Below are 17,355 nucleotides of genomic sequence, written 5' to 3' on the forward strand. Positions count from 1 at the left end.
ATATTTTAAATAGCTCCTTGTCAGACCCAAGATGAGCTTGTTTTCCTACTTTTTTCCTCACCGTAACGTCAGTATATAAACACCAGACACTTTTAATCAATTAAGGAAAAAAAAAAGTCTGAAGGAACTAGGGGCGTATGGTTTCAAACCGACACAAAGGGAGGCTTGTTAATACTTTTTCCCCTCATGGCAGTCAGGTCCCAGACGACAAGGCTACACGATACTACCCAACTTAAAAAGATACCACCACAAAAGCCGCCAACAGAGACGCCTTGTCAGACCAGAACAAATGAAGACCTGTTTTGGCATTTCTCCTCCTTGTCACGTTAGTATTTCAACTCCCTGAGGTTCTTCTCATCTTAAAAACAAGTACATAAAAAACAAATATATAAATAGCACGATGCCACCAGACAACAGTTTGCTTCCTTGTAAAAATAAAGTTTTCCCATTTTCCCTTAAGTAAAACACTCCCAGACGAGTTTACTGAGGTTTAGAAGCTACCTCTTTAATATGCAGACCTTTTGGCTAAAGAGGGCTATCTAACAACTCCAGTATGAAACTCTCTCGTAAACTGAATAAAACAGTGTGAAGATACGAATAAAACTTGAAAAACGTCCCCATACTGAAGATTCCTCCACGCAACTTGTTGTCAAACCCAAACAAGTGTATTTTCCCCTCACTTTCCTCGCCAGTCTCAACACTGGCAACGCAGAGAACAATAAAACTACCATAAAAGAAGGGATGGCCATTCATGAGAACTGGAAGGGAGGTAGATGTCCTCACAATGGATGGGCAGGATCACACTTTCCCCCTTATTATGACCTCCAGACTCCACGTTCATCCCCTTCCTGTCAAGATTTCACCCTATCAATGATGATGATAGTCTAGGAAAATCAGACTAGTTCCTACCATATCTCTATTTTCCCTTACCACAATCACCCATTTCTTTCCCCTCTACCACAACCCTCCTTATCCCCCACCCATGCGAAGACCCCCCCCCATCGCCCCACCCTCTATCACGATTCGACTCCCCCCCCCATCACTTCCCCCTACCACGTCCGCATGATATTCCCCAACCCTCAACTATATACGAACCCCCTTTCCCTCCTCCAGCAACAAAAATTTCTCCCTACCAAAACCAAACTCCCTCTCCTCTACAACAATCCCACTTCCTTACCAAAATCAAAACATCTCCAACCATAACCAGATACCGGTACCAAACAATTCTTAAGCTAAAGCCAAATTCCCGCTTCACCACCACAACACAATTGCCCCAAATCACCAAATTTCCCCCTCCGACCACAGTCAACCCCCCCCCCCTCCACGCCCCTACCACAGCCGTACAGACCGGCAATTGGCAGGCACACAGACCTCATCAGCAGCTATTCCAGTCCCAGGCACATACCCAGTATCTCACCTCTCACTCAACTACGTATTGGCAATCAACTCTCAACCACGCACTTCACTCACAAACTTGCACAACCATGCATAACTTGCTTCTCATCCGCGTATTTCACTCACCTCTCTCAACCACGCAATTCACTCATCCCACAAACACGCACTTGACTCAGCCACGCATGATTTACCTCGCTTCAACCTTCCTCACAACCACGCACTTCACTCAACCTCATTCCCGCAACTGACACTAGCTACACCGCTCCCACCCGCGCACTTTTGTAATTCCCTACACGTTATACATGCAAAATACTGTATCGTATACACGCTAGACATAATTGCCGTATACAAGTTCAGTGTTACTCAAATATAATTATCTAAAACCCTAATGAAATATTCATATACAGGAAACGTCATTTCAATACACAAGATATATTTGCTCCCCAAGTAAGGTAAACAATTCAGAAATGATTAATCAGATAAGATTACACAATGTTTATGATCATATAACCTATAAACACCTTAAGTACAATAAACTCTCGAAACATTAAATTAGACAAACTTAAACAAACGACACAAATTCCCACTAAGTCGATCACGGTTATCCACAAGTAAACTATCTGAAATCCCCGGACGTGACAAATCTCCAGTAAATAAAGTGATGTGGGAGAGAGGGAGGATGGGGGGAAATTGGGGTGGGTGGGAGGCAAGAAAAAAAAAAAAAAAAGAGAGAGAGAGAAAAGGTGGGAAGACCAAAGGAACCCGAGTTGTAAGGAAGATGGAGAAAAATTTAGTTAGGTAGGAGGGCAGGTTTGAAGAGACTGAGGTGGGTGAGCATGAGGCGAGACACTGGAGTGGATGGAAAGAGGTGAAGTGGGAAAGATGATGGATACTTCAGTGGGACGGGGGTCTCAGTAACAATTTTGCCCCGTTTTCGAGGCAGGTTAATTCAGCATTCCCGAAGAGACTGAGGTGGGTGGGAAAGAAAGTAAAGACGTGTAGGACAGATAGGAAGGCAGGTGGGTGGATGACGAGGAAAAAAGGAGTAGGTGCGGTGTGTGAGCGAGCAAGTGAAGGTAAAAGGGTGGAGAGAGAGTGAGGTAGGGTGGGAGGCGTGGTATGGCAGGGGTAAAGTGCGGGGCAGGTGGTTGGAAAGGAAAGTCAGTGGAGAGATGCAAGAATAGGTAATGGGGGTGGGGAGGAAAGATAGGCGTGTGGGAGGTAAGGGAGAGGGGATGGGGGAGGCGTGGTACAGTCGGTAAGTAGGGGTGAGTGGGTGGGTGATGATGGCAGTGGATCCACCAACACCTGGCGGGCGTGAGTCACCATGGGGGCCAACCTGGTCACCCCCACAGCTGTTCAGGATAAGCTCTTTTGATCATTATGTTCCATACACAGACACAACCACTTATCATGACCCGGATACTGAATTCAGACAACCCCCAGACAAATTTCTCTCCCTATGTTAAGAAAAAAAAAAAAATTAATCACAGCTGTTTCTGCTCTCGCTCGTCCGGCCATAATAAGCCCGACATACAGACAGGCCCAGTATCATAAATAAAGTCCAGAGAAGGAATCCCTCCCTTCTTTTTCATCACAAGACACGCATCTGAATTAAGGAGGAAAAAAAAAAATCTACACTATAAACGATCTCCATGAACTCTTAGTCAATGGATGTTTTTAATACTGTTCTATATTATTCAGCTTATAAGACACTCCTGCCTGAAAGAGTTAACCAACATTATGGACCATCATTTCACTGCTGAATTAAACATCTTGTTGGTATCCAAAGCAAAACCGCTAAAATTCCTGTGGTCGTGAAAGGGTTACAAGAGGCGTCTGGCTGTCTGACCCCCTAACACCTTTCTCCCTCTCTTCTACCTCAACAGCTGGGGTGGGGGTAGGTTAAGTGAGAGTGAGGGGTGTTCAGAATGGCAGTGGTGAAGGTATGCAGGACTAGCCAAGACGGTAGGGTGGTAGGTGCTTTAAGGAGGTCGCTACTAGGGAGGCGTACCTGGTGGGAATATCACGAAACTTCCGTGACCCACACTTCTGCTACAGGTGATAATTTTCCCTGGGATCAGGTCTGAGTCACATTTACAAGTGTTCAGAGGCGAAATCGTGCATAGATTAGACAGATGTACGACAGGTGTGAGGAGGGGGAAGGGGGGAGGTTACAGGTGAGTGGTAATATAGCACAAGGGCGAGTAGCATGAGAGAGAGAGAGAAAGAGAGAGAGAGAAATTTAATATTTAAGCATTGTGTATTATAGTTGTCCTGATTAAAAGCTCTGACACTGTTTAAGCCCAGTTAATAAGTTAAATACCAGCGGCCTACCCATATAATCATAGTTATTCTGAATTATGTGAGCTGAACTAAATCCTTGAAAATTATTCTGCAGTCTCTCTCTCTCTCTCTCTCCTGCTGTACCCTCGTGGTGGTATGTGGGGCAGCAGCTGGGTGGGTAACGGTGCCCTAAGGTACATTCTCTGGTACCCCGCCCCAGGTCGATCACCCTTAATGCACACAGGCACTCCCCAAGCACGCACACGCAACTCACCCATACACATTCGCACTCAAAAGGCACGGACGACAAACTCGTACTGTAAACATCTACACTCACACTTACTCACATCTGCGCTGGAAACGCAAACATTACATCTATAAACATCTGCATTCAACATAATACACATCTGACTCCTAAAAACACATACAAGCACACATACACAAATGCGTTCACTCAACATATCCGCGCTCAATACACTCAACGTTCATCCATCCACATCTGCACTCAACATACTCAACATCCGCCCTTCCCCACCACGGCTGTACTCAACACAGGCAACGTCAAATACATAAGCACCAACCACACTCAGTCCGACCCAATATCCCACTAATAAAGGGCGCTGCCAGAACCAGTAATAGGAACAGAAAAGAGTAAATGCAGTTCCCAATGAAATGGCCCATAAATCAATGCAGCCATCATTCAAGCATTCCAAATTTCCCGTTCTGCTCCACAGGCCTAAATCTTCCACGTTATCACAGTTTTCCACATCCGCATTCCAATCTTTACTTCCCTACGACAACCTCTAACCCCTTCAGTACAACGTTATTCTTTCTATCTCCATACGATTTTATTGTGACCTTTCGCAGTGCAGTTTGAAATTAAACCCAAGTACCCGTGGCGCAGTTTGAAATTATCTCCAACCCCATTCGTACGAGAACTCGTTTTTTTTTTTAATAACCATACTATTATATTCCAGGGTGAGGAGAGGCTGGCTTGGGGGGAGGGGGGGAAAGAGCAGCGCAGAGGAAAAGAGGACGGCTGTGGTGAGAGGTGGAGTTATGAAGGGGGGAATGGGAAGGGAGGGGAGGGGAGTGACGTGGACGGGAGCGACGGCTGGTAACTTTACGGTAACTGCTGATCACTTTGGCTGACTTACGGCCACGACAACCAGATGGCACCGTGAACCGCGAGTGGAGCAACAGTTGGGCCTCAGACAGACAGCGAGGGAGGCAGGAGGGAGGGCCGCCTGACACACCCCGGGGGAGGGGATGCACACTATCACACAAACACGCCACAAGTCAACAGCAGATGGGGCACCGGAAATTGAAGCATGACAAAGGGGCTGACTGAGTTCTTGTGGTCGGCCAGTTTCAGCTGTGGACATCTTTTCTATCTGACTCTAACTACTGCCAAGACTATTAGATTTAGATGAAGATGACCTTTCTCCGATCCAAACTACTACTACTGCCAAGACGATTATATTAAAGGAGACATGCTCAGATCGATGGAATAACTATATAATATCCGGTACGGCAGCTAAACAAACAAAAATCTAATGATAACTCCTTGTACCAAGGCAGGTCCTTTCTCGATAAATGAAACAGTTGGGTGCAGAAAAGTGGCAGAAAGTCGTCGTAATGAGCGCAATTATTGTGTGTGTGTGTGTGTGTGTGTGTGTGTGTGTGTGTGTGTGTGTGTACACCCTCAGACAGCGTTGCAACGGACACTCGAGGTACCGGTAGCAGCTGGCTCTTTGGACGCGGCCCGGTTCGCAACGTAAGAGGCAAGAGGGGGGAGGTAGGCAGAATGGAGGGAAGGGAGGGGTTTTGGAAGGGAAGGGAAGGGAAGGGAGAGAAGGGGAGGGGAAGGGAAGAAAAGGGAAAGGAAGGGAAGAGAAGTGAAGGGAAGGGAAAGGAAGGAAGGGAAGGGAAGGGAAGGGAAGGGAAGGGATAGGAAGGAAGGGAAGGGAAGGGAAAGGAAGGAAGGGAAGGGAAAGGAAAAGAAGGAAGGGAAGAGAAGGGGGTGGAAAGAAGGGCAAGGATGGAAAGACTGGAAAGACTGGAAAGAGGGCGAGAAAGAAGGGGCGGGAAAAGAGGGTGGGAGAAATGGAATATGGGGAGAAGGGAGAAGAGGCGATGAAAGGAGAGTGAAAGGGTGAAATGCAAGAACAGGCATGACATAATTGGAGAGGAGGGTTGAGAAGAGAGGGAGAGGATGACTGGAGAAATTTAAGTGAAAAAGATAGGACAATTGATGTGAAAATATAGGGATGGGTTCGAGGAAATAGAAAAGATGAGATGAAAGAAGAAAGGGGAAGAGCGGAGAGAGGGTGGGGTGAAGAATGGTAAGCAACAAGTTAAAGGGGACGAAAAGGGGAAACAAGTACACCTGTGTAATGCGTGGAAGACTACAGTATGGAAATTACCATAAATGTGGTTGTCTCCAGCACACCTGACTTTTCCAAACACTGTAAAAAAGTGTACGGCACGATAAAACCACTTCGAGGGTCAGTGGGCTTCATGTACTGGTACGTAAGAGCATGAGATGTGCACACACTTTAAGAAAATGATCTACTGGTACAAGAACGAGTAGAACAATACGATAATGATGAAAAGAGGGCGGGATGGTGGATAAAAGAAACACTACACTGGAGAAGAAAATGAATTATTGTTTTAAAGGCAAAACCATGATTTACCATTAAGATACTGACGAAGAGAGGAGGGATTAAAAAAAAAAATCGTACATGCACTATACCGGTACAAACCCGTACAGATGACCAAGAACAATGACAACCGAATTAAAAAAAAAAAAAGTGTAAGGAAAAAAAAGTGGAAAGGGAGGAAGAAATCGGCCAGGAGAGGAGAAAATGTTGGGACGAGGGAAGAGTAATGTTAGGTCTGGGGAGGAAATGTGTGGGGTTAGGAACGGAGGGACGGTGAGTGAGGAAATAGAAAGATGGTTGGAGGAGGAAATAAGGAACGAGCAAGCGAGGAGGGGAGGGGAGATAAGGTTGGAGGATAAGAGGAAAAGATACGGATGTGAGAGGAAAATTAAAGAATTGGGGAGAAAGGAAGATATAAAGGAAAGGAGAAGTTGGGGAGTGAGGGGAGGCGGAGAGCTGTGAGAAAAAACAGAAGAGGGGGGGGAGGAAAGCTTGATGGAATAAGGCTGTGAGAAAGAACAGAAGGGGAGGGGGGGGGGAGCTTGTCAACGTATGATAAGATCCAGGCGCGAGTTGATAGCACGCATTCCTCAACCTCGACATAACAATCGGTGCCTGCTCTCTCTCTCTCTCTCTAGCACAACACCTGCAAGTTACACAAGTTTTCCTCTTACACCCCATCTTCCATTCACTACAAGCTTCCCACTCGACTGCAGATTCTCTCCTCCCTCTTTCTCTCCCTCTCGGCCCTAGCAAAACACCGCTACTGGTAACAGGGAAATAATGTTTCCACTCTGCTTACTCCCACTTCCGTCCACTTCCCTCCTTACGTCTTCCTTCCCTTCCTCTCCTCATTCTGTGGTTCAATTTACTCAACCCCCCCCCCCCTCCTCTCTCTACCTCTCTGCACACTCCCCACTCAAACCCCTGCAACTTTTCGCCCTGCCTTTCTTTCTTAACTCTTCACTCGCTCTCTGCATTTATCCTACTGCCGTTCAGCCAATCATTCCCCACTCAACTCCCTCCCAAAGGTCCTCTCAGTTTCTCTCATAAGGTCGCCCACATTAACCAATCACCCTCCACAATACTTGCCGATCTCCCCAAAAGGTTAACCACTCTCTTAGTCCCCAATACTAACTCCTCACTCTCAGCCTCCCCAAAGAGTCTACCCTCCTCAATCCATTCTAACTCTCCATCCACTGCGTAAAATACTTCCACTCTCTAAAAAGTCCAATTCCCTTAATTCCCAACCCGACTCACCACCACCTCAGCCACTCCCTAAAATGCCTCTACTTTCTCTCCCTAAAAGGTTCCTCCCAACTCTCCCTCGCTCTTCAGTGAATAGTATATACCGGTAATTGGCTTTCCACACCTCTGATGCTAAGATGGAGTTTAAGTACAATCTTTTTTCAAACTGCCAAAACAATCTTTCAAAAACTTAATCATACCCATTTAGATTATAGGAATACTAGGCCTATAAGAGAAAACCGGGTCCAGTTATTAAAATGGTGAGTTGGTGCAGAAAAGTAAGGACCGAGAACCAATGCAGGCTACAAATAAGTAGTAGTTAATCCATTATATAGTCCCATCTCGCCAATGACATAAGACAGCAGCGTAAAGAATGCCGTTTATGACATGTGCAGTTATCGAGCATCTATCGGAATGTGTTGTCAATGCAGACTAACACCGGTATTAGGAAACAATACCAAGGTTCTTAGTAACTTTAAGACTCAGAAAGGCATGATGTTAAATAAGGACGGTAGCTTGAACTGTACATCAATCTCAAAATTAAAGTACTGAAAATAAATAATAATAAAAATAAAAAAGCGGTCGTACAACCGGGTAATGTTAATTTTATAGTGTCTGTTACGGCTGAAGCTTGTGTACAAACCACGCACTATTCCTGAACTAAGGCAAGTAGCTACGTCAGGCTAAATATAATCCTTCTAGTGCAATGACGTCTTTTCAATATATTTTTACTACAGCTCTGCTATTTTATTCTGCTCGGAGGAGAACTCAGGAACACAAGTCATGAACTATTCCTAAACAGAGGCAGGTACCGGTATTGTCTGGCTAAACCTAATGCCTTCACTGTGATGACGTCTTTAGTTTATTCTTGCTACCATCATGCGATTTGTCAACGATTTTGGTGCGATGACGTCTTTTCAGTTTATTTTCTACTACCTAAAGGCTTTTTTTTCTTTCTTTTTTGAGACGTCCAACTTCTGTTTTGTCCTTGCTATCTCCGGATGATCTTAACTTAGTATGGATTTATTGTAATAGAATGATTTATTAAGATATTAAAACTATTCTATCACCAATTTCTAGTCTCAAACTGACAAGTCTACAGAGAGCAAAAACCATGGGACTGAAAAGTTAACACCCATAGTACGATGTCCTTATTTTCGCTACCGTAATAATTCACCTGGAAAGCAACTCTTAGTGATGGGACGAGTCTAATACAGTTACGAAACACTTTCATTAGGCGTTAGGGAGACGTATCTCGTATTAGTGAGCGGTGCACCGAGGCTGGTAAGGTGATCCAACTCCTTTAGGCTAACCCTTACCTCGAACTGCCCAGACTTACCAAGCCCCCTCCCCGTCTGCTCTATATTTCAAAGCGTTTTTTTTACAGCACTGCCAGTTAAAGGAAAGGTATTGGACGATGCTGTCTGCTGCAACCTACCTCTTCACGTCGTGTATGAGCGTTTAAGGACGTTTTGTTTTCACCATTTTGACATGTTTTCTGTGTACTGAAGGATGGAGTCGGATGCAACTTGGATCCCCTCCCCAAGTATATAGATACTGAGACCGGCGTTATGAAAGACTACGTTGACTTACTATTTTTATGTTAAATTCTTACATTACTGGCCGGTACGATTAGCGTATGGTATTAGTTTTAATACTCTGAAGCCAGTACAATATAACCTCAACTTTGGTATTACCAGGGTACATTCGTTAAAGATTGCAGTTAAGGGAACAAGAGAACAAAAACTATAGGCTATGCTGGTACAAGTTACGTAGAAGTATTCAGTTTTTAAGTACCGTCTATAATATTCTGAAATACCGGTGATATTATTTATATTACATGGCCTATATGAACTTCAGGGAAAAAAGAACTTCAATAAAACAAATAAAAAAAAATCCCCTGCCTCCCGGCCACTCCCTTTCATAATGTGGCAGGACATTCCCGTCGAGTTTTACAGGCCCACACCCTCCTCCCTCAACCAACACGTCACTTCACCTCTACATCGCAAACAACAGATTTTTGGCAGCATTAAAATATGTACCGTACTTATTGACTCTGAACCACTAAAATGTACTGAACATGTAGCCTAACTATACCATCATCATAATAATCATCTCGACCCTGATTTCCAACAGAAGCTGGAGGCAGGATCAAAAAATAATAAGACAAAATAAGTACGATGTCCTGAAGCTTAACTGATACCAGCATTGTTCCCTAATTCAAAACTAAAATTTCTTATCTGAATCAATCTGAAAAAATGGGCAATGCAATCCATTAAGGACACTCCCTGAACATCATAAAAACAAAATGGAAAGACAACTGACATTAAAAATTAAAACCACAAACTGTAGGCCAAATGTGGATAACGCGTCTATTTCAAAGGTGGTTTCAAAATAACGCCACACCCACATCTACTCAGAGATACGATGGTGTGAAGCTTCGAGAAACCGGTGAGGAGACGCCAAGCGGATGTCGTCACTATCAAAGAAAGATAAAACACACTCAACCGCCACATCCACCACCACCACCACCACTCAAACCCTCCACCAGGCCACTCCCACACACGACTACTACTCACATACTTTATATAGTCCGTTGTGACCAGTTTGGCAGTGCTGAAAGCAGGAATCCTATTAAAATATAGCCTATACGATTTCCCTAAAAATAACCGCTCACTCACATTCTCTTACTTCACGCCACTCCCCTATGAATACTTTATTTCAGCAGTTTAGTGCCTAAAATGCATGATTTCATTATAATGGGCTATTATATACTACCAAAAACGATAAACTACATCAAACCCCAGATAAACCATGCCCAGATGAATTCCACTTCTCCTGGTAGACTCATTGTTATTTTAGTTTGCTGGAATTTACAATTAGCACCGGTGTCGTAAAATAAGAGCTTAGCACCACAACACTACCTTATAAACCATTCCCATATCAGTCAATACCAAACACTCCTACTTCAATCTACGGGGGAGCTGACAATAAGAACCGGGTTGATATTTAATAATGAAGAGTGAGGCTGAACTCTCAAAGCAATCGTGACCTCACCACTCAACGTCTCCATCAAGAACACTCCCAGACAGGCGATAAAAAAATTTCTCCTACTTATATTCAGCATAGTGTCACTGGAAGCAAGTACCGGTATCATAAGAAAAGCTTGTTGTGACTAGCTACACAGTAAAATAATATAAACCAACTAAAATTTCGTCGACTTGGTTTAGCAAGCCACTTAAGTCTGGTATAGAGGTGAGCACGTACCATATTGTAGTATAATACAGTGCATTACACCATACTCCACTATCAAAGAAAACTCAACCACAACCATGCCACGCACTAAACTCTCCCACTTGGTTTCTGAATACTTACTTCAGTCAAGAATGCAACTAAAAGCAAGTACCGTAGTACAATGTTTATTTGGAGAGCTAAATTGTAAAAAAAAAAAAAAAAAAAAAAAAAAAGCTGCTAATACATCAAACTCTCCTACTTCGTAAATCCAGTCTGGGCTGGGGCCGAGAGCAAATATCGTAATATAACAGAGTGCTTGTTGGGCTAGCATGCCGGCTGGTTGTGACGTATAGCCTAGCCTTACATGAGGGCGCCAGCACCTCTCTCTCTCTCTCTTTGCTTAACTACCGTATTTACAATTACACGAACGCTAACTTTAACAGCAATTCATACCAATGTCTTAATCTGTGGCAATGACTTCCAAAAATATGCCACTTCGTGGCTGTCTTGTAAGAAACTTATTCTGGCCAATATCCGACGATTTTAAGCAAATAAATCACAGTAATCAAATAATTACCGGTAATTTATTCAAGCACATAAATGACTGCAGCCTTGCCTTTAAAAAAAAAATAATAATAATAACTATCCCCAGGTCAAGGAATCCCACTAACCATAAGTGATAACTGCATACTGTAACTTCAGTGCAGGTCTAAAAACTGGGTAAATCAGATTACGTCACGATAAAACTAGAACAGAAAGGATTAATGTACTCTAAACAACGCTACACACACGCCACTAGGTCAAAGCTAAGAAAGCAGTACACAAGACTACCAGGAACCCACACAACATCCCGGAACTGGAACTCAAGAGGATGTGGAGCGTACGATTTTGCCTCGCTTTAAACTTTTAAAATATATTTTCACTCAATTTTTAGTTCTATATCGCACGGGTGGAGTAAAAATGCTAACCCTTCGGACGTGAACGCAACTAAGAGCATGGGGGAAAGTAGAACAAAGAATTATTAATCTCAATTCCATTAGTGCCAATACATCTTGATATGTAGTAATATTCCTACTACCGTCAGACAATTTCATTCTACTCGGGAGACTTCTGGCATTAAGAAAACACACTGATATAATGCATTTTAACTTTTCACTAGCTTAACGGTGTGATACATTTAATAGTCATCCGTTTAATCTCACCCTAGCTTTAATACACATACAGCGTTTAATCCGCTTAGCTTCAAACGGCTACCACAGAACATACACACACACACACACACTGCAGAGGCAGTGTCTGGTAAAAGCTAGCGATCTAACCTTATACATTTGAACTCAATATATTTGAACTCAACGTGAGAGAGAGAGAGAGAGAGAGAGAGAGAGAGAGAGAGAGAGAGAGAGAGAGAATCACACCAAAGTCCCACACAAAAACATCTTCACCCATCAAGCACACAAAGCCTACCAGTTTCTCCCTCACCCTCCAAGTCGCCCCCAGAACAAGAAGCCGGCTTTATCACCCCCTCCCCTCCTCTCTGGCCTTCCACGTGGCAGATGGTCCCTGTGGCGCCATGCAAGCCCCAGACACCAGCCACCTGCCGCCTCTAATTACTCTATTATATACAGCATCTGGAAACACCGATCCATTAGTTTTTGTTTTGAACAACTGCCTCTATACTCTATTTAAGCTATCCAGTTTAATCACTACTAAAAGTTGCCCAAAACTGAGTAAAACCGTCTGGAGGCAGCAGGCATAAAACCATCCACCCCATAACTCTTTAACATTACCAATTCGAACCTCCCCATAACTCTTTAACATTACCAATTCGAACCTATCACTAATTCTCCCGTAGACTCGATTCGTTTACCCTACCTAGGTCTCCAGTAATTCAATACAACATCCTCGTCTTTCAACGCCGGTCAGTTTAGGCCCCTCAGTACAATGGCAGACAACATTGCTATTTTGTGGGAAGACTCCTCTAACTGAAGGTTACTTATCCTAAGCCACCACATCGACCACCGTCATTCAATCATATCGTAAAAAAAAAAAAAAAAAAAAAAGTGACCCTGCTGTCCTCACTCTTTTTAAGCAAACCAATACACCATTTTTATTAAATCATTCTCAACGATATCCTTGATCAAATACTGACGTCACCGAAAATTACAACTACCCACCAATGACTCTTCTGTTCCATTAACCTAATCTTATATCCTACTAATCTAATCTAATCTTGAATGATGTTAACAGGACAACGAAGTTAAACATGGGAATAATCTCTTTCAGCAAGTTTTAATATTATTCCGATGTAATCCGCTGGCAGTCTGTAAAATCGCCTTACAAACCCATATTAAATGGGTTGTAAGACTAACGTACCTTACCACAAAAAAGTGTAGAAGTTCCTGTTATACTGCACTTTAATTACCGGCAGCCTACTCGCCACACAATATCCCGTTTCGCTTTCAACACTCCATTGTCTTTACCGTTATAACCACAAAAGATTCTGTATACCTAAGTATCGTAACTGAAGAGACCATTATTCCATAAGGCTATTGAATTAGTTGCAATGCACACGTCTATGTAAATACTCCTTAATGTCATTCACTACCTATCCCCGTTATCTAAAAACATTACAACTCAAAACAATCGTAACGCCAATATCACCACCGTACCCCCTGCTTGTCACCAACCACACCTGCTGACATCAGAGATCGCAACTACCACAACCTTCAGCCACTGCATCTAACAGTAACAATATATTGCCACCAGTCCCTAATCCCAACTCCTCACCTACCACAACAAAGTACCCGAACCCATCACAACTACCACCACACTCATCCACACCAGACCCATAAACTTCCCACCAACCAAACCTCACCGCAAACATCCTGTCCAACCACACAAACACCCTCACTCCCACATACCACACCAACCTCATCCAGCCCACCAAACCTCCCTCGCTATCTCCATCCAATCACAGTGATCCCCATCTCACCACCCTCGCCAAGCCTACAACAACAACCGCCACACCGAACTCCCCCAAGCTAACCACCTCACATCCCACAAAGTCTCCCACCTCCTCCACTCGTCAGAAAGCCATTTCACACCTCCCCCCACACCCCAAGGCTCCCCACACTTCCCCATACCACAAAGCCTCCTTCACCTCCCCATCCCACAAAGCATCTCATAATCCCCTCACCCTACAAAACCTCCCACACACACCCACATTCCACAAAGCCACCTTCACCCTCCCACACCCCACAGAGGCTCCCACAACTCCCCCCTCACCCCACAAAGCCCCCACATCACCCTCTCATATACAAAGCCTCCCACTCCATCCCCTCATCCCACAATGCCTCCCGTACCTCCCCCTCATCCCACAAAGCCTCCCATACCTTGCCCCTCATCCCACAAAGCCTCCCACACCTCCCCCTCATCCCACAAAGCCTCCCACACCTCCCCCTCATCCCACAAAGCCTCCCACACCTCCCCCTCATCCCACAAAGCCTCCCACACCTCCCCCTCATCCCACAAAGCCTCCCACAACTCCCCCTCATCCCACAAATTCTCCCACACCTCACCGGGTCTCCCACTCAGTAACAAGTAGCAGGGGGGCGAGGGCAAGGGTGTGGGGGTCGGCGTTACCCCTTGCAAGGTGGGTCAATACGGGTGTCTGGCTGCAGTCCCACATGGCTCGTCTGTCCTCCCTCCCACCTGCTAATTCTACTGTATCTACTCTAATTAGGCTACAGAAGTTATACATTCAACCTTAAATATTCTACGAAATCATATAATTAAAAACCTGTAGCTTTATTAACCTTACCAAAAACAAAATGGCAAAAAAAAAAAAAAAAAAAAAAGTTTCTACGCTACCGTACAGAACAAGTTTAAATTTAATGATCGTAGTACCCTAAAGAAAAAAGTCTGCTAATTTCAAAAACTATCACATGAACTAAAGATTATCATAAAGAAATCTTTATATACATACAGTATCACAATTATTTCATCGCTGAACGTCAAATATCCAAATTTTATTCGGCCAAACTCCAAAATCCCAATCATTCGGCTCGTATTTATTGTCATCTAACCCCCAAAATAAGCTATGTACGATTCATCTGCTACTCACTATCCAAATGTCACAGGCGCTATTATCGTATGCTGCGGATCATTACTTAAAACACCTATTACACACTAATAACATCCTGTCAAGCCTGTCATCTGCAACCGGTAGCTGGTAAAAATGTTCAGAATAAACACTATCACCTACCGGATTTTTTTTTTTGGGGGGGATGGGGCGTGACCAAACTGACTACAAAGCACAGTATATCAAAACTCTCCTATCAGAGCTTCAGTCGATACATCACAAGCTTTTCTGATACAAACTTTATTAAACTAACATGTTCATTCGTTTAAAACGAATAGAATATTAAAAAAAAACGCCATTATTACTGATGTCAGATACCGGTACAAAAGTAATTCATTAGCTATCACTGTTTTTATTTACACCACTGGATTATACCAAAGCTGTCACCTACGAAGGCTTTCCGCATCAACAATAGCTTTAAAACACTGCAGATACCATTTATAATTTCAAATTTCCCTCCGCCACCCGTGCCTGAGATTCCGGTACTCCACGCCGGATTTCACGCCAAGTCTTTTGAAAATGTTTACTCCCTCTCAACCCCCAACTGGACCCTCTTCATCCGCCATTCCCCCTTTTCCAACCCCCCTCCTCTTTCCCTCCGCCGCCCGTCCAATCCCCCTTCTTTCTCCTCCCTCCCCTTCCCCTCCTCTCTCCCTCTCTCTGCCACACCCTCTCACGCCGCTTATCCTGGACGCCGGCTCCCTCCTCCCCACACAAACTCTCCCTCCCTCGGCAACAGCGCCATGGCAACTGGAAACACAGCGACAATAATAACCCTTGAACTATCCCCTACCATAATTTAAATTTCCAAAGACTAAATCACTCTAATTCCAGGAGAAACTTCGGATTTTTCCCCCCGGCATGGACCGGGAGGGTGGGTGGGAAACAGATGCTTTGTCCAAAACTACACGCTAAATGAGAAAAAACAGGGACACCATACCGGGGAAAAGAGCAGCCAGCACTAAAAACCGCGCATAAAATAAAATATTCACAATCAAGAGCAAGGATATATAACACAGCACTTGTTTGAGTTACTTAGGGGTCCACAGGAACAGCACCTCCTACCTCAGTGATATCCCAAGCTCAACTGGCTGCGTGTCGGGCCGGGCTCACAGAATCTCACTAACCGATGACTCAACTTGAAGGGAGAGTCGCGTTGCCAGACACCTCCCTCTCTCCCTCTCTCTTATTCAACTATCTCTCCTTCCATCCCGGTGACTCACAGACCAGCCCCACGAATACAAAAGCGCTTCATATCCCCTTGCAATGCACGAAAAGTCTGAAAGAATTTTCAGGTTCTGACGGCAGGGAAAATACATACACTTACTGCCAACTCTCGCCTTTTTTTATTTACATCTACATTTTTTTTTTTTCCCCTATCCGATGGCATGAACACAAAGGGAAAATTTCTGCATCACGACTCTAAATTTGGCTGCCTCATACAGCGTCTTCGGCCAAATGTATGAATAAAAGTGACATAAATGGACCTTCTGCGGACATAGTTTCCCGCTTTGGTCGGCTCAGGAAATTACTCACGAGGACGGAAGAGAACGAATAAATTTGGATCGTTCGAATTGGCTTCCACAATACCTTCTATTCATCCCTCCTCCTCCTCCTCCCATCCCGTCCAGTACTTTCCCTCTTCCCACCATTTTCCTTCCCCATGTTCTTTCTACCGGTCTCTCTCTCTCTCTCTCTCTCTCTCTCTCTCTCTCTCAGTTGCTCCAATATTTCTTCTCTCCAATCCTATTTCCTTCACTCCAGCTGCTTCCTCCGTTATCTGATCCTCTGCCACTTCGTATTTTTGTTAATACAAGCGAGTATCCGTGAGTAGGCTAATGTACTGAGCAGCCTGGAGTGAGTAGTGAATGAGTTGGGGATATATGAATTAATAAGATCGCGGATAAGTGATAAAAGTGAACATCGATCAGCATCCCAATAGTGAATACTGAATGATGGATGAATAAATCAGTTTGCTGAGAAGTGTGAATGACTGGACAGGCCGAAGCGTGACAAAAACGAGATGAATGAGTGTGAATGACGGGGATGAATGGATGAATGAGTATGCGACTGAACGAGTGAATTAAAAAAAACGTATGAATGTTCTGAGAGAGAGAGAGAGAGAGAGAGAGAGAGAGAATGAGTGAGTGAGTGAAGGGGAGCAGTGTAGCCAGATAAGGGAAGGTGTGTGGTGAGGTTGGTGAGGCCTTACATGGGTGCACATACGGTAACTAGCGATCTTTCTCACGTACACACGCACATAGCTCTCTCTCTCTCTCTCTCTCTCTCTCTCTCTCTCTCTCTCTCTCTCTCTCTCTCGGTATAATTTCTCGAATATCAATAACCCATAATTCTCACGCGATCACACCCAATATATTTCTCTCTACA

General features: G+C 44.2%; 1 protein-coding gene across 6 annotated transcripts in view; it reads right to left on the reverse strand.

Annotated features, from left to right (window-relative positions):
* cib (thymosin beta cib) overlaps positions 1–16,194 on the reverse strand; it is a 56,897-nt gene extending 40,703 nt beyond the window's left edge. Inside the window, exon 1 of one of the 6 annotated variants that reach the window (XM_080267903.1) lies at positions 16,033–16,194. The gene's annotated coding sequence lies outside the window, so the exon portion shown is untranslated. Of the gene's footprint in view, positions 1–9,939; positions 10,145–16,002 lie in introns of those variants that run through there. The other 5 variants (XM_080267902.1, XM_080267898.1, XM_080267899.1 and 2 more) reach the window with 5 other exon arrangements.
* Positions 16,195–17,355: the final 1,161 nt, after the last annotated feature.

The sequence above is a fragment of the Coenobita brevimanus genome, chromosome 25, assembly GCF_032717465.1.
Source record: "Coenobita brevimanus isolate Jiangsu-jjx chromosome 25, ASM3271746v2, whole genome shotgun sequence".
NCBI lineage: Eukaryota > Metazoa > Arthropoda > Malacostraca > Decapoda > Coenobitidae > Coenobita > Coenobita brevimanus.